The sequence below is a fragment of the Neodiprion virginianus genome, chromosome 4 (assembly GCF_021901495.1).
Source record: "Neodiprion virginianus isolate iyNeoVirg1 chromosome 4, iyNeoVirg1.1, whole genome shotgun sequence".
Classification (NCBI taxonomy): Eukaryota; Metazoa; Arthropoda; class Insecta; order Hymenoptera; family Diprionidae; genus Neodiprion; species Neodiprion virginianus.
In genome coordinates this window covers 11,443,155-11,470,134 of record NC_060880.1, presented here as the reverse complement: position 1 = coordinate 11,470,134, position 26,980 = coordinate 11,443,155, and the positions used below count along the sequence as shown (strand labels likewise).

At 51.3% G+C, this 26,980-nt stretch overlaps 3 pseudogenes; all 3 read right to left on the bottom strand.

Annotated features, from left to right (window-relative positions):
• Nucleotides 1-3,235: 3,235 nt before the first annotated feature.
• On the bottom strand, nt 3,236-10,641 carry LOC124304218 (uncharacterized; annotated as a pseudogene).
• Nucleotides 10,642-11,124: 483 nt separating this feature from the next.
• Nucleotides 11,125-11,279, bottom strand: LOC124304168 (uncharacterized; annotated as a pseudogene).
• Nucleotides 11,280-15,962: 4,683 nt separating this feature from the next.
• On the bottom strand, nt 15,963-24,580 carry LOC124304220 (uncharacterized; annotated as a pseudogene).
• Nucleotides 24,581-26,980: the final 2,400 nt, after the last annotated feature.

The following is a 26,980-nucleotide window of genomic DNA, read 5'->3' as shown; positions in this document are numbered from 1 at the left end:
CTCAATCGAGGCCGGGGGCCTTGGATATACCGGAAATTACGCCTGTTCAGCAGGCTAGAGTCTCGTCAGTTGTCAAAATCATCCAGACAAATCAATCCACCAGCTAAGAACTGCCATGCACCACCGCCCACCGAATCAAAAGAGAGCTCTCAATCTGTCCATATTTCCGGTGTCCAGACCTGGTGATGTTCCCCATGTTAAGTCAAATTAAGCCGCAGGCTTCACTCCTGGTGGTGCCCTTTCGTCAATTCCTCTAGGTTTCTGCTTTGCAACCATACTTCCCCCAGAATCCCGAAGGCTTTGGTTTCCCTAAAACTGCTCGCCGAGTGATCGAAGAAACTTCGGCGAATCGTCAGCTGGCATCGTCTATGGTTAGGACTAGGAAGGTATCTGATCGCCTTTGGAAATCTAACTCTTTTTCTTGACTAAAAAAAAACATTTTTGGCAAATGCTTTGGCTTCTGTCCGTCATGTGACGATCCATGAATTTCGACTCTGACGTCGCAATATGAATGCCACTATCTGTCCCTATCAATCACATCCTCGGGGTTCCGAAAACCAACAAAATAGCGACAAGGTCCTATTCCATTATTCCATGCATACAGTACATACGCAAAAATAGCCTGCTTTAAGCACTCTGATTTGTTAAGAGTGAACGTAGCTACCCACCTCGATACTCAGTAAAGAGTATCGCGATAGGATAATAGTTGAGCCGCCACGAAGGGCTAAGCCCGGTGGTCGTATGTCCCACAATCATGCCAGTTCGATAACGCGAGTGGTAAACCGACAGCGTGGAACACAGATTCACCTTTGAGCTTTTCAACCGCAACAGCTTCAGTATACGCTATCGGAGGTGAAATCACCGCGGCTGCTGGCACCAGACTTGCCCTCCGGTGGATCCTGGTGAAAGGATTCGAAGTGTACTCATTCCGATTGCGGTGCCTCGGATGAGCACGTATCGTTATTTTTCGTGACCTCCTCGCGGATTCGGGATCAGAAGATTTGCGCGCCTGCTGCCTTCCTTGGATGTGGTAGCCGTTTCTCAGGCTCCCTCTCCGGAATCGAACCCTGATTCCCCGTTACCCGTTACAATCATGGTAGGCGCAGAGCCTACTATCGACAGTTGATAAGGCAGACATTCGGAAGAAGTGTCGCCGGTACAAGACCGTGCGATCGGCCCAAAGTTATTTAGAGTCATCAAGGTAAACGGCGGACGGGACGTACCCGCCGCCGATTGATTTTAATCTAATAAGAGCATTCCTTACATCTGTGGTCGGAACTCTGTTTGCGTGAGTTAGCTCTAGAATCGCCACAGTTATCCAAGTAAATGTATGTACGATCCAAGAAATCATAACTGATTGAATAAGACATTTGCGGTTTGACGTCAATTCGGCACTGAGACATGCTTGGCTTAATCTTTGAGACAAGCATATGACTACTGGCAGGATCAACCAGGGAGCTTCGATACAAAATCTTGGCTTGGACCTGCGCCACCTATCGCCAGCCGGGTCTCCCAGCCCGGTCAGCGGTGCGTCTACTGTGTGTTTTGGGACTGCCCGCAGGCAGCCCCGTTTCCGTGTGCCGCCACCTTCACACTCGGCTTATAAGCGTTTGAACAATCTCGAGTACATGTCAGCTAGATTAAAAACGTCTGGGAAACATGAATATATCTTTGGTCTCCGATTTTATACCCAGAAAGAAGCAGGTTGGTGCGTGCGTTGAAACGTTCCGCTATCGTGTTTCATGGGAGCCAGACTTCTTGCTACCGCGTCAAGGGCCATTCGGTCTGAGACGAGGACTCGCGGTAATGCAGTGACGATGATAAAGTGAAACGAGTCCAGTAGTTTCTCTGGTTTGAGCCACGAAACGGTCCGCGAACGCCCGCTCATCGTCTACACCGATGTACGGATCGTGCGCGCGCACATACCGGTACGGTGTAGCCGGCGGACGACGGGAGGTCAGCTCGACGAACTTGCTCCTCTTACTAGCAGGAGCCTGGACGCTAGGACGTCGGCGCCGATACGGTAGTAGCACCGTCGGCTCACGGGGCGAAACCTCCGCCGGCTATTCAAAAAATTTGAAACTCCGGAAACTTGGTCGAAAATTACCGAGACGCATTTGACGAAGTTCCGACAGGCTTCCGGCCCAGATCGACTTTGGGACGTCGCGCATCGCCTCCCGCTTGACTCGGACCGAAAATTTCACAAGTCCCGTCGGCCGTTGATTGAATTCGGAACGCGGCGCATTGCCTCCCGCTCGACTCGGACCGAAAATTTCACAAGTCCCGTCGGCCATTGATTGAATTCGGAACGCGGCGCATCGCCTATCGCTCCACTTAGACCGAAATTTCATCAAGTTCCGTCGGCCCCGTATCGACTCCGGGACGCCGCGCATCGCCTTCTGCTTGAATCGGACCGAAATTTTAAAACTGCCGTCGGCCGCGTATCGACTCCGGGACGCCGCGCATCGCCTTTCGCTCGACTTGTACCGAAATTTTCACAACTCTCGTCGGCCCTTTATCGACCCGAGGACCCCCAGCATCGCCTTCTATTCGACTTGAACCGAAATTTTCACAAGTCCCGTCGGTCCCGTATCGACTCCGAGACGCCGCGTATTGACTTTTGCTCGACCCCGACGAAAATTTTTACAAGTCCCGTCCCGCCGCATCGGGCGTACGTCCGTCTGCCGTCGTCGCATTGGCCCTGGGACGCGGCGTGTTGCGTTTTGGTCGACGCGGACTAAAATTTTCACAAGTCCCGCCGTGCCGTGGTCCGTTTGCGGGTCCAGCGATGACTATCACGGGACGCGGCGCATTGTCGTGCTGTCGCCCGGGACGAAAAAAATTCCCAACTTCATCGGGGATTGAGGACGACGACCGACTGTCGACGTATCATCAAGAAAATAAGGGCCACGTTTTGTCTAGTCTTAATGATGACCTCCACCGTCCCCGAATCCAGCGACGTTCGGAGGGTCCACCGGTTCCACCGGTCCTTCGTCGGCCTTGTGTTCGCTGACCGGCGATCCGAGCTGCGTATATCTAAGGTGGCAACGGGTACGGAAAAAATTTTTTCTTCAAGCCCCCGCACTTGCATTGCCATAGCACACACTCGGCGAGGAGAGCACGGCCGCGCCGACCAGCCCGCGACTCGTCCGATAAAGGACGAGCGACGTATCGCGTAACCGGCGTCAAGCCAGCTCCGGAAACACCAACATTGAGGCCTCGTCCAACTGACAAGACGAATCCCCAAGGCAAGGGCTGAGTCTTAACAGATCGCAGCGTGGTAACTGCTCCACCGAGTACAACACCTCGCTTGGTACCTCAGTCGTCTACAGACTATTTGGAGTCTCGACATCGAACTGGATGACCCATGATCGACCGTACGAGGCCAGAACGACGAGCAGGAAGATCCCGACGAAGGCCGAAGACCCCGCCCTGCAAACAGGGCTCGTGCGACGACCGGTCCGTGGACCGGCCACATAGTGAAGTCACATTGTTTTGAACCTTTTGACCCACGAGACTCCTCGAAATATCGTTGCCCCCTTTGACTAGAGAGAATACAACCGTGGAGGCGTTCAGGCATAATCCCACGAATGGTAGCTCCGCACCACCGGCCGCTCGACCGAGTGCGTGAACCAAATGTCCGAACCTGCGGTTCCTCTCGTACTGAGCAGGATTACCATCGCAACGACGAGTCATCATTAGGGTAAAACTAACCTGTCTCACGACGGTCTAAGCCCAGCTCACGTTTCCTATTGGTGGGTAAACAATTCAACGCTTGGCGAATTCTGCTTCGCAATGATAGGAAGAGCCGACATCGAAGGATCAGAAAGCGACGTCAATATAAACGCCTGGCCGCCAGAAGTCAGTTATCCCTGTGGTAACTTTTCTGACACCTCTTGCTGAAAACTCTTCAAGCCAAAAGGATCGATAGGCCGTGCTTTCGCAGTCTCTATGCGTACCGAACATCGAGATCAAGCCAGCTTTTGCCCTTTTGCTCTACGCGAGGTTTCCGTCCTCGCTGAGCTGGCCTTAGGACACCTACGTTATTCTTCAACAGATGTACCGCCTCAGTCAAACTCCCCGCCTGGCATTGTCCTCGGATCGGATCACGTGGGAGTATGATCGACGATCGGCCGAAGCCTCACGCCACTCTCACACGCTCAGCTCCAGAACACCGTGACAGCCGGGACGAAAGTCCTCGACGCACGCGCTTCGCCCAACCGAGTTAGTGAAGAAACGATGGAAGTAGTGGTATTTCACCGGCGTAGTTGCCACCTCCCACTTATGCTACACCTCTCATGTCTCCTTACAGTGCCAGACTAGAGTCAAGCTCAACAGGATCTTCTTTCCCTGCTAATTTTTCCAAGCCCGTTCCTTTGGCAGTGGTTTCGCTAGATACTAGATAGGGACAGTGAAAATCTCATTAATCCATTCATGCGCGTCACTAATTAGATGACGAGGCATTTGGTTTTTTTTTTTTTTTTCCTCAATTATCATACATATGACAGTATATTTAGACAACATTTTGACTGTAAGGCAGCACTATGATGTACAACCATCTTCGTACGTCAGCCGACTCCGGTTCTCCTCCACGTTTTCACGGATGTTGTGTTGAACTGGTTCCATGCCATTACTTCACCTACGATGACACGGCTGGAGATCACTCTGATGTCCTTCGCTCCGATGACTCCTCGACTGATGAGCTCACTCGCAGACCTCCTGCCCCATATTCCACTCCAGCTCAGCGTTACGCTAAGCACCAAGACTGTATCTACCCTACAGGTCGACTTGATCGCTTTAATCAGCGTCTCGTATCACGCGTAGTAGCCGACTTTATCCCTATCCGTTCGTTCCAGGTCCGTTTGCTCGCTCATTACCTGTGCGTCGATGACTAGCGCTGTCCTTTCCCGTTTGGCCATGATGTCAGGTATTCTCTTCCCTTCTGCTGTTCCGAAGACGGGTTCCCTCTGCACCCACCAATCTTGGTTGCTCCGTCCTCTGGCTACATATTTAGCCACGGCGTCGTGCCTTTTCACCCTTACTTCGTGCGTTATGTGGCAGTGTTGAATTACATGATTCAACGTCTCAATGACACCGCATCCACCTCTACATCTTCTCTCCTTGAGCTGTCCTCTAGAGGTCCTGGACTTGGTTGGCAGGGGGTTGATTCGAGCCTTGCAGGAGGTCAGGTTATCCCTACCCGAAACAAATCTGGTCACGCCTTTGACCCAGTCATGCTGGTGTTTGACTAGCTCCGAGTTTATGAGAGCACTTCCATCCACGGACTTGTACAGCAGGTCTGCCCATCTTCGATTTAGCTGCTTGTTAGTGGCTATGATGTTGTTGCCCTCAGCCAGCCGCCTCTTGACCGCCACGTACTTTTTCTCCATGAATCCGCTGGGTATCTGCCCATGGAGGTACAGAGAATTCTTTAGAGCTGTCAGTCTGGCTTTTCGCATAATCGGCGCGGTCCACCTTATCGACTGAACTCCGAGACCGCCGCTTGAAATGCTTGAGTGTATATAAGCGTTTGGACAGTCGCGCGGCAAATTCGGCCATTTCCTGACTGCAGCTCTGATTACTTGGTCAGTCTTCCGCAAATATCCAATGTGAGCCGATCCCATCGACAATACCTAGAGGGCTCGAGGAATAAGAATTGTCCTCAGCGACCACATTCGTTGTTGCGGTTTGAGTGGGGCCTTAGATATTTTCTCCAGATTTGGCATAAGCTGCTTCAAACCACTATCATTAATTTTACCCTCTGGCGTAAATGGTACTCCTAAGTAACGCCACTCATCTGTTCTTTTCAGTGCTGGCAATTCTCTTCCATTGATCTTAAATTTGCACTTAGCGTCGACTGCTGTCCTCTTCTGCTCCGGTATTGATTTAAGGGATACCGTCAAACATTTCCCAGCATTTACTTCCAGACCACACTTCACAGATATTGTGATACTAGGTCGAGCAGATCTTGCAACCCAACCTCTGATGAAGCCTTCAGAATCAAATCGTCAGCAAATGCCGCTACGTTGACCCTAAAGCCGTTCAGGTCTCCCCAATCTCCTTCGGTATCGTTTGGAGGAGGCCGTCGATGATAAAATTAAAGAGTAGTGGAGACAGTGGATCTCCTTGCTTGACTCCACAAGTAGGGTGTATCGGCTCCGAGGTCCAGCCTCCGTGTACTAACGAGGTGCTGCTATTCTCATAGACTTCTTCTATGTAATCTATCATGACTCCCGGAAGGCCTTTTGATTTCATAATTGCCACAAGGGCCTCAAAGGAGACGGAGTCAAAGGTCTTTGCCACATCCAGTGGGGCAAGAAACGTCTTGCGATGCTTTGCTCTGTGGTACCGCAGGACCATATCCATCAGGAAAATGTTGTCGCTGCAGCCGTCTGTGTCTCGGAAAGCCCTCTGCCTCTCGTCGAGTTGTATGGCCTTGAGCCTGTTAGCCAAGATCTTGTGAAATGTCCTGACGATTACTGCGGACACCGTGATTGGCCTGAATTCGGCAGGTTCCTTGGCATCCTTCACTTTAGGGATCAAGACCGTCCTAGACTTATACAGATGTTCGGGGAGTTTCCCGCATATCATAAAGATGTTAAAAAGTCGCTGCAATACTTGTACTGAGACGGCCTTGAGTGCCCTTACGCTGACGCTATCCGGACCAGCAGATGTTTTTCCAGAGGGGTAAGCAGCCTTGATCTCCTTAGGTGTTATTGGCTGCCAAAGATCGTCATGTGTTTGATTTGGGGCAGCAACATCAGGGGCTAAGCCAGTATTTTTACTCATGACAGCACGCCAGAATGGCAACATCGCTTCCTTAGGGATGCTTGTTTGCTCGCCCATTTGATCATTAATGATCAGTTTTATACACTTGGACGGCTCCTTGCGCCACAGGTCTTGTACTTTGGCGTACTCAGCGCGCCTTGCTTGCCGCTTATTCTTTGGCTGGTCCACGCCCTGACTATCTAGAGGCTTAGGAGTGTTTGTGGGAGGTGGTGGAAAGATACCTCTTAAATAAAGGCCCACGTCTGTTAGCGTAATGTCCTTCGGTGTATTCGGTAGAGCAGAGCAGATATCGATGAGACTTTGTACCTGGTATTGATTGTTGGTCGGGGGCCTCATGCTCGCCAGATACTGTGCAAGTTTATCCAGTAAGCTGTTGGCTGGATTTCCTGTCGGAGAGGCAGGTTCGGACGGTATATCCGACTCACTGGCTCCTTCAGTTTCCGCTCGGGCCTTCTCTGTAAGCTCGGTCAGGAACTGTTGCACCTTTCTTTTGTGACTTGAGCGCCGCCTGTGTCCCTTGATGCTCTCAATAGTTCGACCTGCACCGAAAACCTTCTGTATCCTCTGATTCATGTTCATAATTTTTGCTGTACTCTCAAACAAGATCTTTGCGTCTCGCCTAGCCATCAACATTTTTTATTCGGCCGTCCATCTCGCTTTTACATTTTCGATCTCCATTTTCTTCCTGTCATACCAGTCTGGGTGCTTTCGATTCTCATGCACGCCTCTGCCTCTTATATTCTTAAACGTTTTACCGCATCCCGAAAATCTGCACATTGCTTCATCCTGGTCTGCAGCACGAGGTTCACCTTTGCCTTTTGACGTACTCGGTAGGTAAGGGTTCGTTGGGTCGGCTAAGTCAGTGGACTCGCCAGACTCTGATTCCATCCGAGGCTTTTTCCGAGTTTTCTCGACAACTGTTGAGGGTCGAGGGGGCTGGCAACCCCCAGGACCCTGAATAGCCTCCGTACTTAGCCGCACGCACTGCTGGATTGCAGTACAAGCGCCCGACTCTCACCACGAGGAGGTGTACGATAGGCACTTGTCGGGTGTGACGGGGACATCGCAAGCACTCAACCTCCGCTTCGGCACCCAGTCACACTGTCCTTAAGAGAGTCATAGTTATTCCCGCCGTTTACCCGCGCTTGCTTGAATTTCTTCACGTTGACATTCAGAGCACTAGGCAGAAATCACATTGCGTTAACACCCGCTAGGGCCATCGCAATGCTTTGTTTTAATTAGACAGTCGAATTCCCCTAGTCCGTGCCAGTTCTGAGCTGACCGTTGAATGGCGGCCGAAGAGGACGACGGCAACGGCGAACCGCCGCCGAAGCCTCGCAGCAAGGAAGATCCGCGGGAGGCCAAGGCACGGAACCGAGCTCGGATCCGGTTATTACCATCACCTCGCCCAGGCCCGGCACGTCAGCCAAACCCGCCTCCCGACCACGCCCGACACGCCCCGATCCTCAGAGCCAATCCTTATTCCGAAGTTACGGATCCAATTTGCCGACTTCCCTTACCTACATTAGTATATCGACTAGAGGCTCTTCACCTTGGAGACCTGCTGCGGATATGGGTACGAACCGGCGCGAGACCTCAACGTGGCCCTCTCCTGGACTTTCAAGGTCCGAGGGGAAGATCCGGACACCGCCGCAACTGCGGTGCTCTTCGCGTTCCAAACCCTATCTCCCTGCTAGAGGATTTCAGGGAACTCGAACGCTTGTACAGAAAAGAAAACTCTTTCCGGATCTCCCGACGGCGTCTCCAGGGCTTTTTGGGTTACCCCGACGAACTCTCTTGCTAGGGCCCGACTTGTAAACGGTTCCGCTGCCGGGTTCCGGAAAAGGAACCGGATTCCCTTTCGCCCGACGGGTGTGTCTCATTTCAAACCGCGCGCGCCCACGCCGGGGAAAACGCCGAGCGAGGCCCGACGTTCGCACAATCAGCATCGTCACGACGCGCGTGTCAGGCATAGAAATACACCAACATCGTCATCGGATTTCTCCTAGAGTTTAGGATCGACTGACTCGTGTGCAACGGCTGTTCACACGAAACCCTTCTCCACGTCAGTCCTCCAGGGCCTCGCTGGAGTATTTTCTACCACCACCAAAATCTGCACCGACGGCGGCTCCAGGCAGGCTCACGCCCAAACCCTTCTGCGCACACCGCCGCGACCCTCCTACTCGTCAGGGCTTCATGACGGCCTAGGCCGCCTCGTATGCCGCTGACGGCCGAGTATAGGCGCGACGCTTCAGCGCCATCCATTTTCAGGGCTAGTTGCTTCGGCAGGTGAGTTGTTACACACTCCTTAGCGGATTCCGACTTCCATGGCCACCGTCCAGCTGTCTTAAGCAACCAACGCCTTTCATGGTATCCCATAAGCGTCGACTTTGGCGCCTTAACTCGGCGTTTGGTTCATCCCACAGCGCCAGTTCCGCTTACCAAAAGTGGCCCACTTGGCACTCTAATCCGAGATCTCGTGGCTTTATAGTTCAAGCAAGCCAGGGATCTCACCTATTTGAAGTTTGAGAATAGGTTGAGGTCCTTTCGGCCCCAAGGCCTCTAATCATTCGCTTTACCGGATGAGACTCATGTACGTTTTGTACGCTAGTGCCAGCTATCCTGAGGAAAACTTCGGAGGGAACCAGCTACTAGATGGTTCGTTTAGTCCTTCGCCCCTATACCCAGTTCCGACGATCGATTTGCACGTCAGAATCGCTACGGACCTCCATCAGGGTTTCCCCTGACTTTGTCCTGACCAGGCATAAATCACCATCTTTCGGGTACCAACGTGTACGCTCTGGGTGTGCCTCTTCTCACAGTGAGAACGAGACGCCCCGGAAGTGCGGGGCCGCATCGTGACGCGGCCCATCCTTCCTCGGTCAGTGCTGGGCTGACCTTTACTTTCGTTTCGCCTTCAGGTTTGCTCGTCCCAATAACTCGCGTACATGTTGGACTCCTTGGTCCGTGTTTTAAGACGGGTCCTAGAAGTACCCAAAGCAATAGCGTCGCCGACCGGTATTTGATAATTCGAACAAGCCAGCCAGAGGACACCGCCAGCCAATAGCTCGCCAGGCCCGGGGACGGCGCTAGGTCCGACCACCGGGAATCGCTGACCGCGCTTGCGACGGGCCCAACGCAGTTCATTGCGGCTCTATGCCGTGCGGGTACCGCCGGGTAGCCGGACGGGTAACCGGGGGTCTGCCCCGACGAAAACGCCGAGACAGGCAGCCGAACGGGCCTTAGACCGACACCCAACGGGCCGCGACGTCCTACCAGGGGAGAAGTGCACGCCAGCGCCGCCGGACATTGCACCGCGACCGAGTGCCGTGGACGCGAGGTCCCGACATCACGAGCCGCGGCGATGCCTGCGTCGCTAACGATGAATCTTCCCGTTTGATCTCTCGGGTTTCTCAGGTTTACCTCTGAACGGTTTCACGTACTCTTGAACTCTCTCTTCAAAGTTCTTTTCAACTTTCCCTTACGGTACTTGTTCGCTATCGGTCTTGTGGTCATATTTAGCCTGAGATAGAGTTTACCACCCACTTAGAGCTGCACTCTCAAGCAACCCGACTCTGAGAAGAGATCCTCCCGTGGCGCGTTCCGGTCACCACGGGCCTGGCACCCTCTGCGGGTGAGTGGCCCCATTCAAGATGGACTTGGACGCGGGCCGACGCCCCGGGATAAGTGGATCCTCCCAAACACTACATTTCCCGGCGGCAGAACCGCGGGATTCAGTGCTGGGCTGTTTCCTGTTCGCTCGCCGCTACTAAGGAAATCCTAGTTAGTTTCTTTTCCTCCGCTTGGTGATATGCTTGAATTCAGCGGGTAGTCTCGCCTGCTCTGAGGTCGTCGTAAGATTGCGAGTCCGTCGTCGGCGACGGTCGTTCGTTCAAGAACAGCACCGTCGACACGGACGAGGACACAACGTATCTCTTTTATACGTTTTAGCCACGGAAACGACCGCGAACACGCTTGCCGTACAGAAGACTTGAAAGCCCCCGCGGCGGAACGTGGAACGGAACTTCTTCCCATAAGCGGCAAACCGACCGCGCGCGGTCTGTGTGTCGCCGTGCCGAATTCGTTCGTCCTCTTGACTATCGCTAGCACCGGAACGTGACGAACGGCAGCGACAGCTCGACCCCGCGATCTGCGGCGACGCGTCGTGACCGTGACATACGTGTTCGTTCGAGGCGACGCGGCCCGTTGCCGCGCGACCGGCGCGCGACACGGGCTGCGAACGCCAAGTCATTCGCTCGCGAAGGCACGGTGCGCTGTTCCCTCGGGGGGGTTTTCGCAGCACCGTTGCCGACGGAGCAGTGCGTCGTTGTTAAACGACCTTCAGCCAGGCGTGGTCCGGGAATTGTATTCGTGGATTGCAATGTGCGTTCGAAAGGTCGATGTTCATGTGTCCTGCAGTTTACAAGTTGACGCGCAATTAGCTGCGTTCTTCATCGACCCACGAGCCAAGTGATCCACCGTTCAGGGTAATCATAGATGTGAATTTTGCATTAGAAATGCTACAATTACGGTTGCTACCGGCTTTTTGTGGTCGTGAGCGCGGCGCCGCGTGGGTCAGCCCTTGCGAGGTTGCACGCGGGAAGAAACGCTTGCCGCGCGTCAAATTTCGTTCGTGCGATAGTTTAAGAGCCAACGTCGCCTCGAGTTCACGGGTCGTCTCTGCCGGGATGAACCGGCGCCAGACCCGATCGGCTCGCAATGCAAACGAGTGACGACGGACGGCAGTGGGCCGCGTCAGCGAGTCCCGGGCATCGCTGCCCTCGACGCTGACGCAAGCTTCCTTGTACGGGCGAAAATTCTCCTCGAAGCCTACCGAGTTCGCGGCCTGCGTCCGGGGTGTAACGGCGTTGCATCGAGGACACCCGGGCGCAGACAGGCTGCAAGCGTAGAAGCGCTGAGACCAGCTTCGCACGTCTCTCTCGTATGACCTGACGGGGTCGAACGAGTCGAGGCAGACCGCGGAGCGGTCCCCTCTTGGCACCGAGTCAGCCGGAGGAGCGAACGACCCGCCGCTGCTCCGCGCTGGACGCGGAGCGACGGGTCGACGCCTCGGCGCGAGTCGGTCGTCGGGCGGTTTCAGCCAGCGACTGCACTCGTCGCGACCGCGGCGAACGCCGGACCCATCGGATCCGGCGTCAGCACCGCGTTCGTTGTCACGACGATTGTGTTGCATGCCGCGGCGACCAGGCCCGACCGTTACGTCGTTCAAAGTTTTGTGAAATTTTGTTCGCGACACGTGGGCGTGACAGACAGCCCCGCGCGCTTACGAGTCGCTGCTTCGGCAGTACGAAACGTTAATGATCCTTTTGCAGGTTTACCTACGGAAACCTTGTTACGACTTTTACTTTCTCTGAATGATCAAAATTGGTCATCTTCTCGGCAATATCGGCAATGCCGAGACATTGCCGCGTACCAGTCCGAAGACCTCACTAAATTATTTATCCGGTAGTAGCGACAGGCGGTGTGTACAACGCGCAGGGATGTCATCAACGCGAGCTTATGACTCGCGCTTACTGGGAATTCCTTGTTTATGGGGAATCATTGCCAGCCCCAATCCCTAGCACGGAGGAGGTTCAGCGGGTTACCCGGGCCTTTCGGCCAGGGAAGACACGCTAATTCCTTCAGTGTAGCGCGCGTGCGGCCCAGAACATCTAAGGGCATCACAGACCTGTTATTGCTCAATCTCGTGCTGCTAGAAGCCAGCTGTTTCTCTGAGATGATTCATCAGTACGCCAGTAGTGAAAACCGCCCGACCGAGGCCGGGGACCTTCGAGATACCGGAAGGTACGCCTATTTAGCAGGCTGGAGTCTCTTTCGTTATGGAAATCAACCAGACAAATCGCTCCACCAACTAAGAACGGCCATACACCACCACACTCCGAATCAAGTAAGAGCTCTCAATCTGTCAATCCTTCCGGTGTCCGGGCCTGGTGAGGTTTACCGTGTTGAGTCAGATTAAGCCGCAGGCTCCACTCCTAGTGATGCCCTTCTGTTGATTCCTTTAAGTTTTAGCCTTGCAACCATACTTTTCCCGGAACCCAAAAGCTTTGGTTTCCCGGAAGCTGCCCGCCGAGTTATCGGGGGAACTTCGGCTCATCGCTAGCCGGCATCGTTGATGGTTGGAACGAGGGCGGTATCTGATGGTCTTTGGAACTCTAACTTTTGTTCTTGATTGAAGAAAACATTATTGGCAAATGCTTTCGCTTCAGTCCGTCTTCCGTCGATCCAAGAATTTCACCTCTAACGTCGCAACACGAATGCACCCACCTGTCGCTATGAATCATCACCTCGGGGTTCCGAAAACCAACAAAATAGAACCTATGTCCTGTTTCATTATTCCATGCACACAGTATTCAGGCTAAAATAGCCTGCTTCAAGCACTCTAATTTGTTTAAAGTGAACGTACCGGCCCACCTCGACACTCAGTAAAGAGCACCGCGATGGGATATTAGTTGCGCCGCCCCAAAGGGCCAAGCCCACCGGTAGGACGTCCCACAATCAAGCCAGTTAGACACCGCGAGCGGTGAACCGACAGCGTGGAACACAGATTCGACTACGAGCTTTTCAACCGCAACAACCTCAATCTACGCCATTGGAGCTGGAATCACCGCGACTGCTGGCACCAGACTTGCCCTCCGATGGATCCTTGTTAAAGGATTCAAAGTTGACTCATTCCGATCACGGGGCCTCGGATGAGTCCCGTATTGTTATTTTTCGTCACTACCTCCCCGTGCCGGGAGTGGGTCATTCACGCGCCTGCTGCCTTTCTTGGATGTAGTAGCCGTTTCACAGGCTCCCCCTCCGGAACCGAACCCTCATTTCCCGTTACCCGTTACAACTATGGTAGGCGCAGAGCCTACCATCAACGGTTGATGAGGCAGACATTTGAAAGAAGCGTTGCCGGTACAAGACCGTGGGATCAGCCCAAAGTTATTTAGAGTCACCAAGGTAAACGGCCGACGGGACGTACCCGCGGCCGATTGGTTTTGATCTAATAAAAGCATTCCTTCCATCTCTGGTGGAAACTCTGTTTGCATGTATTAGCTCTAAAATTACCACAGTTATCCAAGTAAATGTGTGTACGATCTAAGAAACCATAACTGATTTAATGAGCTATTCGCGGTTTTACCTCAATTTGGCTTGCACTGAGACATGCATGGCTTAATCTTTGAGACAAGCATATGACTATTGGCAGGATCAACCAGGGAGCTTCTATACAAAATCTCGGCTCGGACGTGCGCCACCCATCGCCGACCGGGTCTTTCAGCCCGGTCGGCCGCGCGTCTGCTGTGTGTTTCGAGACTGCCCGCAGGCAGCCCTGGATCTGTGTGCCGCCACCTCGACACTCAGCTTATAAGCGTTCGAACGATTTCACGTACACGTCGGCTAGATCAAAAGCGTCTGAAATACGTTGTTATAACATCTCTGGTCTCTGAGTGTACGTTCGCAAAGAAGCGAGTCGACGCGAGCGTTGAAGCGTTTCGCCTTTCGTGTTTCACGAAGAGCCGAACTTCTTGGTACCGCGTCGAGGGCCTTTCGGTCTGAGACACCGACCCGCGGTAATGCAGTGACGATAATGAAACAACGCAAGTTGCGTAGTTTCTTTGGTACGACGCACGAAACGGTCCGCGAACGCCCGCTCCTGGTCTACGCTGACGTACGTATCGCGCCCGAGCACGTACCGGTACTGCGTAGCAGGCGGACGACGGGAGACCGGCCCGACCGACTCGCTCCTCTCAGTAGTAGGAGCCTGGCCGCTAGGACGTCGGCGCCGATACGGTGGTAGCACGGTCGGCTTACGGGGCGACACCTCCACGGGCTATCAAAAAAATTCAGAACTCCGGAAACTTTGTCGAAGTTAACCAAGGCTCATTCAACGATGTTCCGACAGTATCCCGGCCCGGATCGACTTCGGGACGCCGCGCATCGCGTTTCGGTCGACTCGGACCGAAATTTTTACAAGTCTCGTCGGTCCGGATTGACTCCGGGGCGCCGCGCGTCGCCTTCCGCTCGACTCGGACCGTTCTTTAACGAGTCCCGTCGGCCCGGATCGACTTCGGGACGCCGCGCGTCGCCCTTCTCTCGACTTGGACCGCAGCTTGAACAGGTCCCGTCGGCCCGCATCAACTCCGGGACGCAGCGCATCGCCTTTCACTCGTTTCGGACCGAATTTTCACGAGTCCCGTCGGTCCACCACGACTCTGGGACGCCGCGCATCGCCTTTCGCTCGACTCGGACCGAAACTTCAACGAGTCCCGTCGGCCCGTATCCACTTCCGGACGCCGCGCACCGCCTCTTGGTCGACGAGAACCGAAATTTTCACAAGTCCGGTCGCGCCGAATCGGGGCTTCGTCCGTCCGCCGTCGTCCCATCGGCCCCGGGACGCGGCGCATCGCCTTCCGCTCGACTAGGAGTGAATTTTTCACAAGTCCTGTCGGCCCGGATCAACTCCGCCACGCCACGCGTCGCCTATCGCTCGACTCGGAATGAGATTTTCACAAGTCCAGTCGGCCCGCATCGACTCCGGGACGCCGCGCATCGCCTCTTGGTCGACTCGGGCGGAAATTTTCACAAGTGTCCCGTCGCGCCGCATCGGGGGTCCGTCAGTCCGCCGTCGTTTCATCGGCTCCAGGACGTGGCGCATTGCCTTTCGGTCAACCCGGACGAAAATTTCCAGAAGTCCCGCCGTACCACGGTCGGTCCGCGGGTCCAGCGCCGACTATCACCGGACGCGGCGCATTGCCTTTTTATCGCCTGGGACGAAAAAAATTTCCAAGTCCCTTGGGGATCGAGTATGATGGCCGACAGTCGACGTCTCATCGGAAGAATAATCACGGCCTATAATACTGTCGCCGAATCCCGCAACGTACCGAGGGGGTCCACCGGTCCCTCCGGTCGCGCTTGTCGGCCTTGCGTTTGCTGACCGGCGATCCGAGCTGCCTCGAATATATCTCGAGTGGCAACGGGTACGGGAAAAAATTTTCTTCTCGAAGTCCCCGTACTCGCATTGCCATCGCACTCGCTCGGCAAGCAAAGCACGGCCGCGCCGGTCCGCCCGCGACTCGTCCGACATAGGACCAGCGACGCTTCGCGCGACCGGCGTCGGGCCAGCTCTGCAAACACAAACACTGGGGCCTCGTCTAACCGACAAGACGAATCCCCAAGAGAAGGGCTGAGTCTCAACAGATTGCAGCGTGGTAACTGCTCTACCGAGTGCAACACCCCGCCAGTTACCTAAGTCGTCTACAGACGATTCCGAGTCTCGACATCAAACTGGATGACCCATGATCGACCGTTCGAGGCCAGACCGACGAGCGGGAAGACCCCGACGAAGGCCGAAGACCCCGCCCGGCAAACAGGGCTCGTGTGACGACCGGTCCGTGGACCGGCCACCTAGTAAAGTCACATTGTTTTGAGCCTTCCGACCCACGAGACTCCTAGAAATATCGTTGCCTCCTTTGACTAGAGAGGATACGGCCTTAGAGGCGTTCAGGCATAATCACACGGATGGTAGCTTCGCACCACCGGCCGCTCGACCGAGTGCGTGAACCAAATGTCCGAACCTGCGGTTCCTCTCGTACTGAGAAGGATTACTATCGCAACAACGAGTCATCAGTAGGGTAAAACTAACCTGTCTCACGACGGTCTAAACCCAGCTCACGTTCCCTATTGGCGGGTGAACGATCCAACGCTTGGCGAATTCTGCTCCGCAATGATAGGAAGAGTCGACATCGAAGGATCAAAAAGCGACGTCGCTATGAACGCTTGGCCGCCACAAGCCAGTTATCCGTGTGGTAACTTTTCTGACACCTTATGCTGAAAACTCTTTAAGCCAAAAGAATCGATAGGCCGTGCTTTCGCATTCTCTTTGCGTACTGAACATCGAGATCAAGCCAGCCTTTGCCCTTCTGCTCTACGTGAGGTTTCTGTTCTCGCTGAGCTGGCCTTAGGACACCTGCGTTATTCTTTGACAGATGTACCGCCCCAGTCAAACTCCCCGCCTGGCAGTGTCCTCTAATCGGATTACGTGAGAGTATGATCGACGATCGGCCGAAGCCACACACCACTCTTACACGCTTGGCTCTAGAACACCGTGACAGCCGGGACGAAAGTCCACGACGACGCGCTTTGCCTAACCGAGTATGTAAACAAACGATGAAAGTAGTGGTATTTCACCGGCGATGTTGCCACCTCCCTCTTATGCTACACCTCTTATGTCTCCTTACAGTGCCAGACCAGAGTCAAGTTCAACAGGGTCTTCTTTTCCCGCTAATTTTCCCAAGCCCGTTCCCTTGGCAGTGGTTTCGCTAGATAGTAGATAGGGACAGTGGGAATCTCGTTAATCCATTCGTGCGCGTCACTAATTAGATGACAAGGCATTTGGCAATTTTTTTTTTTTTAATCACATAATAATCATATCTCAAGTATAGGCTATATTCATGTAACATTATATTGCCTGAACTTATGTCCAAGTGATAGATCTATTTCTCCGTTGTGAAACTGGCCCCTCCCATCCTCCTTTTCCATCTTCCCCGTGTTGCTGTTTTCCCATCACATATTTCTGTATCTCCTTCCTTTTTTTTCAGGTCCCACGGTCGTTGCTCTGCTGAACTGGTTAAATGCGGTGATGCTCCCGATGATGTTCCGTGATGATAGCACTTTGATGTCTTTCTGTCTGATGAAACCTCTCGTAAGTAGATAACTGCACGAGGCTTTGCTCCAAACTCTTACCCAGTTTAGCGTAATTGCATTCACCAGAACAGTGTCGCTGCCATATTTTTCTTCAATTTTTTTTTATCAGAGATTCATTGTCAGCATAGTATTCAGCTTTACATTTGTTAGCCTTATCTAGGTCAAATCGGTCGTTTATTATCTGAGCGTCTAAAATCAACGACTTTTTTCCGAGGGAGGCTACAATGTCTGGTTTCCTTAGACCTTCATTTATTTTGAACTTTGGTTCTTCTTCTGTCACGTATTCTAGCTTTTTCAAATTTCTCACCTAGTATTTACATATCGCTGCGTGTCTCATTATTCTTGATTTGTGCGTGCGATGGCAGTGTTGTAGTATGTGATTCAGGTTTTTGATCCGTCCGCATCCTGCTCTACAATTTCGGTCTTTCATTCTTCCCCTGGCAGTTCTTGAGAGAGTTGGGAGAGCGTTGATTCGGGCTTTACACGAGTTTAGGAAGTCACGGCTTGTGAGGAACCGGTTCCTTCTACAATCCACTTGTGCTAATGTTTGGTTTTCCTTGACTCCTTTAGTGGTGCGCCATCATAAGTATCATAGAGCTAGCTTTCCCAGAATGCATCGATACTTCTATTGGACCTTAAGATCACATTGGTACTGTCTTTGATCTTGTTTTCCGATCTTCATATTTCTTTTTCCAGGTAGGCGCCAGCTACTGGTCCGGTTATATAGTAGGATTTCAGCAGCCCTTGTAGTCTCCTCAGCCTGAGTGCTGGAGCAGTCCATCTAATGCAGGTGATACCCAGCCCTCCGCCTTCAATAGCTGCGTAGAAATATCCGTTCCGCGCATCATTTGGTAAGTTCAACCATTTCCGTATTGTAGCACGAATAACTTTATCCATCTTTTTCAGGTATCCAAAGGTTGCATCGCCTAGTATTAGTTTATATTGGACCCTTGGTACTACTATCGTACACAGTATCCAGAGCCTTTGCTGTGGCTTGAGCGGGGCTTTGGTTAGTCGTTCCAGCTGTGTCTCCAAGTTTTCCTTGGTATCAAGCTTCGCTCTCCCTTCCGGTGTAAATGTTATACCTAGATACCTGAATTCATCTGTCCTTCTGAGGGCTGGTATTGTGACGCCATTTATCTTAAAACGGCACTTCTCGTCGAACGCAGTTCGCTTCTGTCTTGGTATAGACTCAAGTGCGATTGTTGCACATTTGTTCGCGTTGGCTTCGAGGCCAACCTTCTTCAAATACGAAGCTACCTAGTTAATCAACGTCTGAAGACCCGCTTCTGTAGATGAAACCAATACTAAGTCGTCTGCAAATGCCAGGACGTTTATGTGCAGCCCATTGAGGTCTATACCTATCTCCGGTGTTGAAAATTTCAGCATTTCATCTATCAGGAAGTTAAATAGCGTAGGTGACAAGGGATCTCCTTGTTTGACGCCACATGATGGACTAATTTTCTCTGATTTCCAGTTTCCATGCTGTAGGGTAGTTACGCTATTATGATGGAGTGCCATAACGTAGCTTATCAACGGGTGTGGTATACCTTTGGCGCTCATCGTGGTCTTCAATGCTTCAAAAGATACGGAGTCAAACGCCTTTGCCATATCGAGAATAGCTACGAACATCTTCTTATGTCTTTTCCTGTGATATTTTAGGGCGAGGTCTAATAAAATGGTGTTGTCAGCACATCCATCTGTGTTCCTAAAGGCTCTTCGACGTTCATCTAAGGAAACCGCTTTTAATCTATTCGCGATCGTTTTGTGCAAGGTTCTCATTAGTACCGAGGAGACCGTAATCGGTCTAAAATCTCCTGCTTGATCTGCACCCTTCTTTTTCGGTATCAATACCGTTCTGGACACACATAATGCCTCTGGTGGCTGACAGCACCAAAGGATCAGATTAAAAATCCTCGCAATGATTGGCAATGGAACTTATCTAATTAGCCTTGAGTTCACTCCATCCGGACCAACAGCTGTATTTTTAGGTGAAAATGCTAGCTTGATTTCTTTAATTGTAACAGGTTTCCATAAGTGGTCTAGAGTATTCACTGTATTACCTAATATCGGAGCGGCCTTTTTCACCCGAGTAAATACAGCCCTCCAATATGGTTCCATGTTCTCTTTTGGTATCGAATCTTGCTGTTCGACTAGATCGTCCAGAATCCTTTTTCCACATTCACTGGGGTTCTTTTTCCAGAGATCCTGTATTCTAGCGTAATCAGCTCTTCTTCTTTTCTTCCTACTTTGCGCTAGCTGCCGGGCCGTTTGTGTATGCGGATGTTCGTCATACGATTTTATGTTGGCGGGGAAAATTTCTTTGAGATAAATGCCCAGGTATGCTCGTACGTTATCTCTTAATGTGTCTGGTGTAATTCCACATGAGGCGTTGAGCTTCGGCGCGTAGAACTCTTTGGTGGTTAGAGGTTGTAGTGGGTCGAAGTAAGTCAGGAAAGTATCCTCGTCAGTAGTGACTGAGTCATCAGAACTCTGATTTCCGTCACTATCGTCGTTGTCGTTGCGAGGCTGTCTACATAGTTCATCCAAAAACTTGGTCACATCTTTCTTATGCTCGTCCTTTCTTCGTTGTCCTTTAATTGATTCCAGAGTTCTCTCTTCACTAGAGGTCTTGAGCAATTCCTGGTTGAGGAAAATCCTTTTACCTTGAGCCGCATACGTTAGTTCAGCTTCTTTTATAGCTAGCATGAGCCTCTTTTCTCTAGTCCATCTATCTTTCACTGTAGCAGCCGTGTTCTGAACTTTAAAGGAATCATACCAATTCTCATGTGCACTGTTTTCGTGAACACCTTTTCCTAAAGCACTCGAAAATTATCGAGGGCACCCGGGAAATCGACATCAGTGAGCCTCTTGTCGTTCAGTCCTTGAGGGTCCAGCTTCGGGTTGTGTTAATTCAGCGCGGTCAGCGGACCGGCTGTTGTTTGTTTCTATCCGAGGCTTGTTTCTAAAATTTAGACCAACACGGTTAGGGTCGAGGGGGCTGGCAACCCACCAAGACCCGAAGATAGCCACCATACTCGGCCGCCTGTGTTTCCACTGACGTTGCCCGACTCTCACCACGAGGAGGTGTACGGTTGGCATTTAGGCTTATAAGATCAATGTATATTATTTTTATTAGGAATATGTAAATTTGAATAACTGGTGAATTTGAAAAATTAACGACGGCGCCAGAAATCGAACCTGGAATCTAGCGATGCTTTACCGGAGACTTACTCCACTAGACCACCTAGCCGCCCTGACTCTGTTGTCATTAATTTCTCTTATAACCAGAGAGTTCAAATTTGTTTTCATGTGCCCGATTTGTATGAGTAAGAATTTCTTCTCTGCATTCACGATGTAAGGAGACTGTAGTGTGTAAATGTTTATGTTTACCCTTTTCAATCCTTTGCTTCCGATGAGAAGCCCGTAAGACGGCAATGCCATCCAATAAATGAGATGCGGGTGTGCAAATCAATCATCTACGAGAGAATTTTGTTGAGAATATGTAAATTTGAACAACTGGTGAATTTGAAAAATTAACGACTGAGCCAGGAATCGAACCTGGAATCTAGCGATGCTTTACCGGAGACTTACTCCACTAGACCACCTAGCCGCCCTGACGCTGTCGTCATTAATTTCTCTCATAACCAGTGAGTTCAAATTTGTTCTCATGTGCCCGATTTGTATGAGTAGGAATTTCTTCTCTGCATGCACGATGTAAGGAGACTGTAGTGTGTAGATGTTTATGTTTACCCTTTTCAATCCTTTGCTTCCGATGAGAAGCCCGTAATAATCGGAAGCAAAGGATTGAAAAGGGTAAACGTAAACATCTACACACTACAGTCTCTTTACATCGTGCATGCAGAGAAGAAATTCTTACTTATATTATTTTTAATTTTATTTAACATATGAGGCACATCTTTTCACGCATAGTCACATACAAATACACACACACACTTATTCCAATTTATACATTGTTTTCTGATTTGTCTCAAAGTTTGGTGAAATTTTTGAATGAACAATAATTCAATTTTCGACTTATCTATGATGCTCGTTTTTTACCACGTTGGCTCCTGCCCGGGAACTGGAATCCGGGATCGGAGTCGATAATTTCAATATTTTCTCCACGTGAGATCTTGTTTTAATTACTGGCCAGTTTCCGTTGAATCGACTACAAAGAGATGAGCGGATGACCAGTCCCTTCGACGTTCCAGAGCAGAGAGACGGAGCTCACAAAAGCAAACTCAGTAGTGTAATCCAACGAGGGGGAGGGGGTTAAGAATCGTGGATCGATTGATTCTTCGATTATAGAATTCGAATTTAACCGCGGATAAATTCAAAATTTGGATTTATCACCTTACAGGCTCCAAGGCTGAAGGCGTTCACCAGGGAGTCCTTGAGGAAGTCATGGTTACTTCCGCCGTTTACCCACGCTTGCTTGAATTTCTTCACGTCAACATTCAGAGCACTAGGCAGAAATCACATTGCGTCAACACCCGCTAGGGCCATCGCAATGCTTTGTTTTAATTAGACAGTCAGATTCCCCCAGTCCATACCAGTTCTGAGCTGACCGTTGAATGGCGGCCGAAAAGGACGACGGCAACTGCAACCTCCACCGAAGCCTCGCAGCAAGGAAGATCCGCGGGAGGCCAAGGCACGGGGCCGAGCTCGGATCCGGTTATTACCATCACCTCGCCCAGGCCCGGCACGTCAGCCAAACCCGCTTGCCGACCAAGCCCGACACGCCCCGATCCAAAGAGCCAATCCTTATTCCGAAGTTACGGATTCAATTTGCCGACTTCCCTTACCTACATTAGTCTATCGACTAGAGGCTCTTTACCTTGGAGACCTGCTGCGGATATGGGCACAAACCGGCGCGAGACCTCCACGTGGCCCTCTCCTGGATTTTCAAGGTCCGAGGGGGAGATCAGGACACCGCCGCAACTGCCGTGCTCTTCGCGTTCGAAAACCCTATCTCCCTGCTAGAGGATTCCAGGGAATTCAAACGCTCATACAGAGAAGAAAACTGTTTCCATATCTCCCGACGGCGTCTCCAGGTCTTTTTGGGTTACCCCGACGAACTCTCTTGCAAGGGCCCGACTTGTAAACGGTTCCGCTGCCGGGTTCCGGAATAGGAACCGGATTCCCTTTCGCCCGACGGGTGTGTCACATTTCAAACCGCGCGCGCCCACGCCGGGGGGACGCCGAGCGAGGCCCGACGTTCGCACAATCACCGACGTCACGACGCGCGTGTAAGGCATAGAAATACACCAAAATCGTCATCGGATTTCTCCTAGGGCTTAGGATCGACTGACTCGTGTGCAACGGCTGTTCACACAAAACCCTTCTTCACGTCAGTCCTCCAGGGCCTCGCTGGAGTATTTGCTTCTACCACGAAAATCTGCACCGACGGCGGCTCCAGGCAGGCTCACGCCCAGACCCTTCTGCGCACACCGCCGCGACCCTCCTACTCGTCAGGGCTTCATGACGGCCTAGGCCGCCTCGTATGCCGTTGACGGCCAAGTATAGGCGCGACGCTTCAGCGCCATCCATTTTCGGGGCTAGTTGCTTTGGCAGGTAAGTTGTTACACGCTCCTTAGCGGATTCCGACTTCCATGGCTACCGTCCAGCAGTATAAGGCAACAAACGCTTTTCATGGTATCCAATAAGCGTCGACTTTGGCGCCTTAACTCGGCGTTTGGTTCATCCCACAGCGCCAGTTCTGCTTACCAAAAGTGGCCTACTTGGCACTCTGATCCGAGCTCTTGTGGCTTCATAGTTCAAGCAAGCCAGAGATCTCACCCATTGAAAGTTTGAGAATGGGATGAGGTCGTTTCGGCGCCAAGGCCTCTAATCATTCGCTCTACCGGATGAGACTCGTGTACGTTTTGTACGCGAGTGCCAGCTATCCTGAGGGAAACTTCGGAGCGAACCAGCTACTAGATGGTTCGATTAGTCTTTCGCCCCAATACCCAGTTCCGACGATCGATTTGCACGTCAGAATCGCTACGGACCTCCATCAGGGTTTCCCCTGACTTCGTCCTGCCCAGGCATAGTTCACCATCTTTCGGGTCCCAACGTGTACGCTCTGGGTGCGCCTCTTCTCGCAGTGAGAACGAGACGCCCCGGGAGTGCGGGGCCGCATCGTGACGCAGCCCATCCTCCCTCGGTCAGCGCTGGGCTGACCTTTACTTTCATTTCGCCTTTAGGTTTGCTCGTCCGAATGACTCGCGCTCATGTTAGACTCCTTGGTCCGTGTTTCAAGACGGGTCCTTAAAGTGCCAGCCAACAGCAGGCCAGGCCCGAGGACGGCGCTAGGTCCGACCACCAGGAATCGCTGACCGCGCTTGCGGCGGGCCCAACGCGGTTCAATGCGGCTCTTTACCGTGCGAGTACCGCCGGGCAGACGGACGGGCAACCGGGGGTCTGCCCCGACGAGACTGCCGAGACAGCCAGCCGACATGGCCTTAGACCGACACCCAACGGGTCGCGACGTCCTACCAGGGGAGAAATGCACGCCGGCGCCGCCGGACATTGCATCGCGACCGAGTGCCGTGGACGCGAGGTCCCGACATCACGAGCTGCGGCGAAGCCTGCGTCGCTGACGATGAATCTCCCCGTTCGATCTTTCGGGTTTCTCAGGTTCACCCCTAAACAGTTTCACGTACTCTTGAACTCTCTCTCCAAACTTCTTTTTAACTTTCCCTCACGGTACGTGTTCGCTATCGGTCTCGTGGTCATATTTAGCCTTAGATGGAGTTCACCACCCACTTAGAGCTGCAATCTCAAGCAACCTGACTCTGAGGAGAGATTCTCCCGTGGCGCGTCCCAGTCACTACGGGCCTGGTACCCTCTGCCGGTAAGTGGCCCCTTTCAAGATGGACCTGGACGCGGGCCGACGCCCCGGGATAAGAGAATCCTCCCAAACACTACGTTTCCCGGCCGCAGAACCGCGGGATTCAGTGCTGGGCTGTTTCCTGTTCGCTCGCCACTACTGAGAAAATACTAGTTAATTTCTTTTTCCTTTGCTTAGTAATATGTTTGAATTCAGCGGGCAGTCTCGCCTGCTCTGAGGTCGGCGTGAGATTGCGAGTCCGTCGTCGGCGACGGTCGTTCGTTCAAGAACAACACCGTCGACACGGACGAGGACACAACGTATTTTTCATACGTTCTAGCGACGGAAACGACCGTAAACGCCCGCCGTACGGGAGACTCGGGAGCCCCCCGCGGCGGAACGTGGAACGGAACTTCTTTACATGAGCGGCAAACCGAACGCGCGGTCTGTGCGTCGCCGTGCCGCATTCGTTCGTTGTCTTGACTTTCGCTAACACCGGAACGTGACGAACGGCAGCGACAGCTCGACCCCGCGATCTGCGGCGACGCGTCGTGACCGTGACATACGTGTTCGTTTGAGGCGACCTGACCCGCTGCCGCGCGACCGGCGCACACACGGCAATGTCACTACTTTAGGAGGCCAAAAATTATTAATATGAAAAAATGTTTTCGTTTGTACTTTGTAAGGTTCCTGACCAATAGGTTATCAATAATAATCATAAATAAGAACCTTTGGGCACTCAGTTAGCCTTTACCTATTACCCACAGCACAGTTGTTTGTGCCCGTTGTTCGGTGTGTCGTATTATTTATCTATATGAACTACTATGCTTTTTTTTTAATTGTTTCACAACTTAAGAAAACAAGTAAGTACTTACCTACTTACCTACACAAACCTACCTACCTAAAAAGGGAAAGGGATAGGAGTAAAAAACTAAACAGAAATTAAAAAATATGAATTTAGGAAAGGGAATAAAAGTAAGTATATTTCACTAGGTATACATAACACAATAATAATTATCTGAAATTAAGAATCAGGACGCTACATCATCATCTTCATGTTCCTGGTCATCATCTTCGTCATTTCTATTGATGACGTTTTCTATTAAAGGATTTTCCAGCATTTCTAAAACCTCCTTAGCAAATGGTTTCCTGTTTTTATTGTGACTCCTCCTCTTCGACGCAATTACAGGATCAGAAGCTATAAGCATCCAGTGCGCTATGTCGGTATTGGTGTGGATCCTGGAGGTCTTTCTGGCATGGAAAAGCCGTACGCTTTTAAATTCTTTTTGGCTGGTCTCCAGCACATCTTCTGAGAATAAACCCACAGGTAGTTGCAGCTCTTTAATAATATCTGCTCCGTGTATCAGGAGTTTGTGGACAGACGCACTCATTTTGTACCAGCCATACATGCTAATGCACATTTTTGCAGTTTCAATACTGTAATTTTTGAAACTTTCGTGATTTATATTGAATCCGCATGATAATACGCTCAGGATGTTGGCGAATCTTTTGATGATTTCCGTATCTATACCTGTGATATCAGACGATTTTTTAGGCTCAGCAAAAAATTTCCTAGCCGTATTTCCATCATTGGAATTTCCCCCTCCTTGTTTCGGTTGATCCACCACCAATCCCATTTCTTTGTAAAATTTTTCAGTTATCTCGTTTTTCCTTTTTTTAATATTCTCTTTGGCTTCTGTGCCCCTGGCTTGCCATTGTTGCAACTTCATTTTATACGAGATGTGGAGTAGATACTCGTAACACCTTAAGTATGAATGGAGCACAGGTATACCAAACTTGAAGGGAGCCTTGGAGTATTGTTTCCTCAAAAGCAAATCTATATTGTTTAGCTCCTTAGGTGTTGCTTTACATATGTTGCAAGCTTGCGTTGATGATGTATCGGTTAAAACGTTGCAAGTCTTGCCATCCATCATTGTACATACAGCATGATGTTTGAAGGTGTATGTTTTGTCGCCAAAAGTTACTTTCGTGATCTGTAACCTTGAGATTTGCTCTTCAATTTCATCGTAATGCAGCTTCACAGATTCTTTTGTCTCCTTCTCAATCTGCAGACGAATAATGCGGCTATATCTTGAAGAGGAAGGACTAGGGTTTTGCCATATTATCTGTCTTCCTTTCGTTTTTGTGTTTTCTGACATTTGTAATGGCACTATAGTGCACAAAATAATGTTAGTGTCACCATACATTGAGTTGTTTGCAAAACATTGTTTATATATGGAATGACCGCCACTCCCGTCAAGACCCCATTTGTACACCACTTCAATGGGTGAGTTCTCTTCGTGATCGTGGTATACAAGAAGTACATCTTGCTGTACATCTGCAAGTCTCTTTGTCGTGTGGTCAAGAATATCTTGGACGGGTATTTGGACTTCCGTTTCTGATATTTTTATATTGTCAGGGTAGCACTGTTGCTTTGCCTGCGCTATAACATTGTATGCAGGATATATATTGGCGCCCCGAGATTTCGCCCCTCTTTGCATGTGAATGTAATCTTCTTTACCCATGTCAGAGTCAATAATGAAGGCTAAAGCCTCCGCAGGGGAGTAAGGTGTGATGCCAGAAGTCTTTGGTGCATAATGAATTTTTTTTATGCGTTTGTATCTGCGTGGGCTGGTGGTCAAT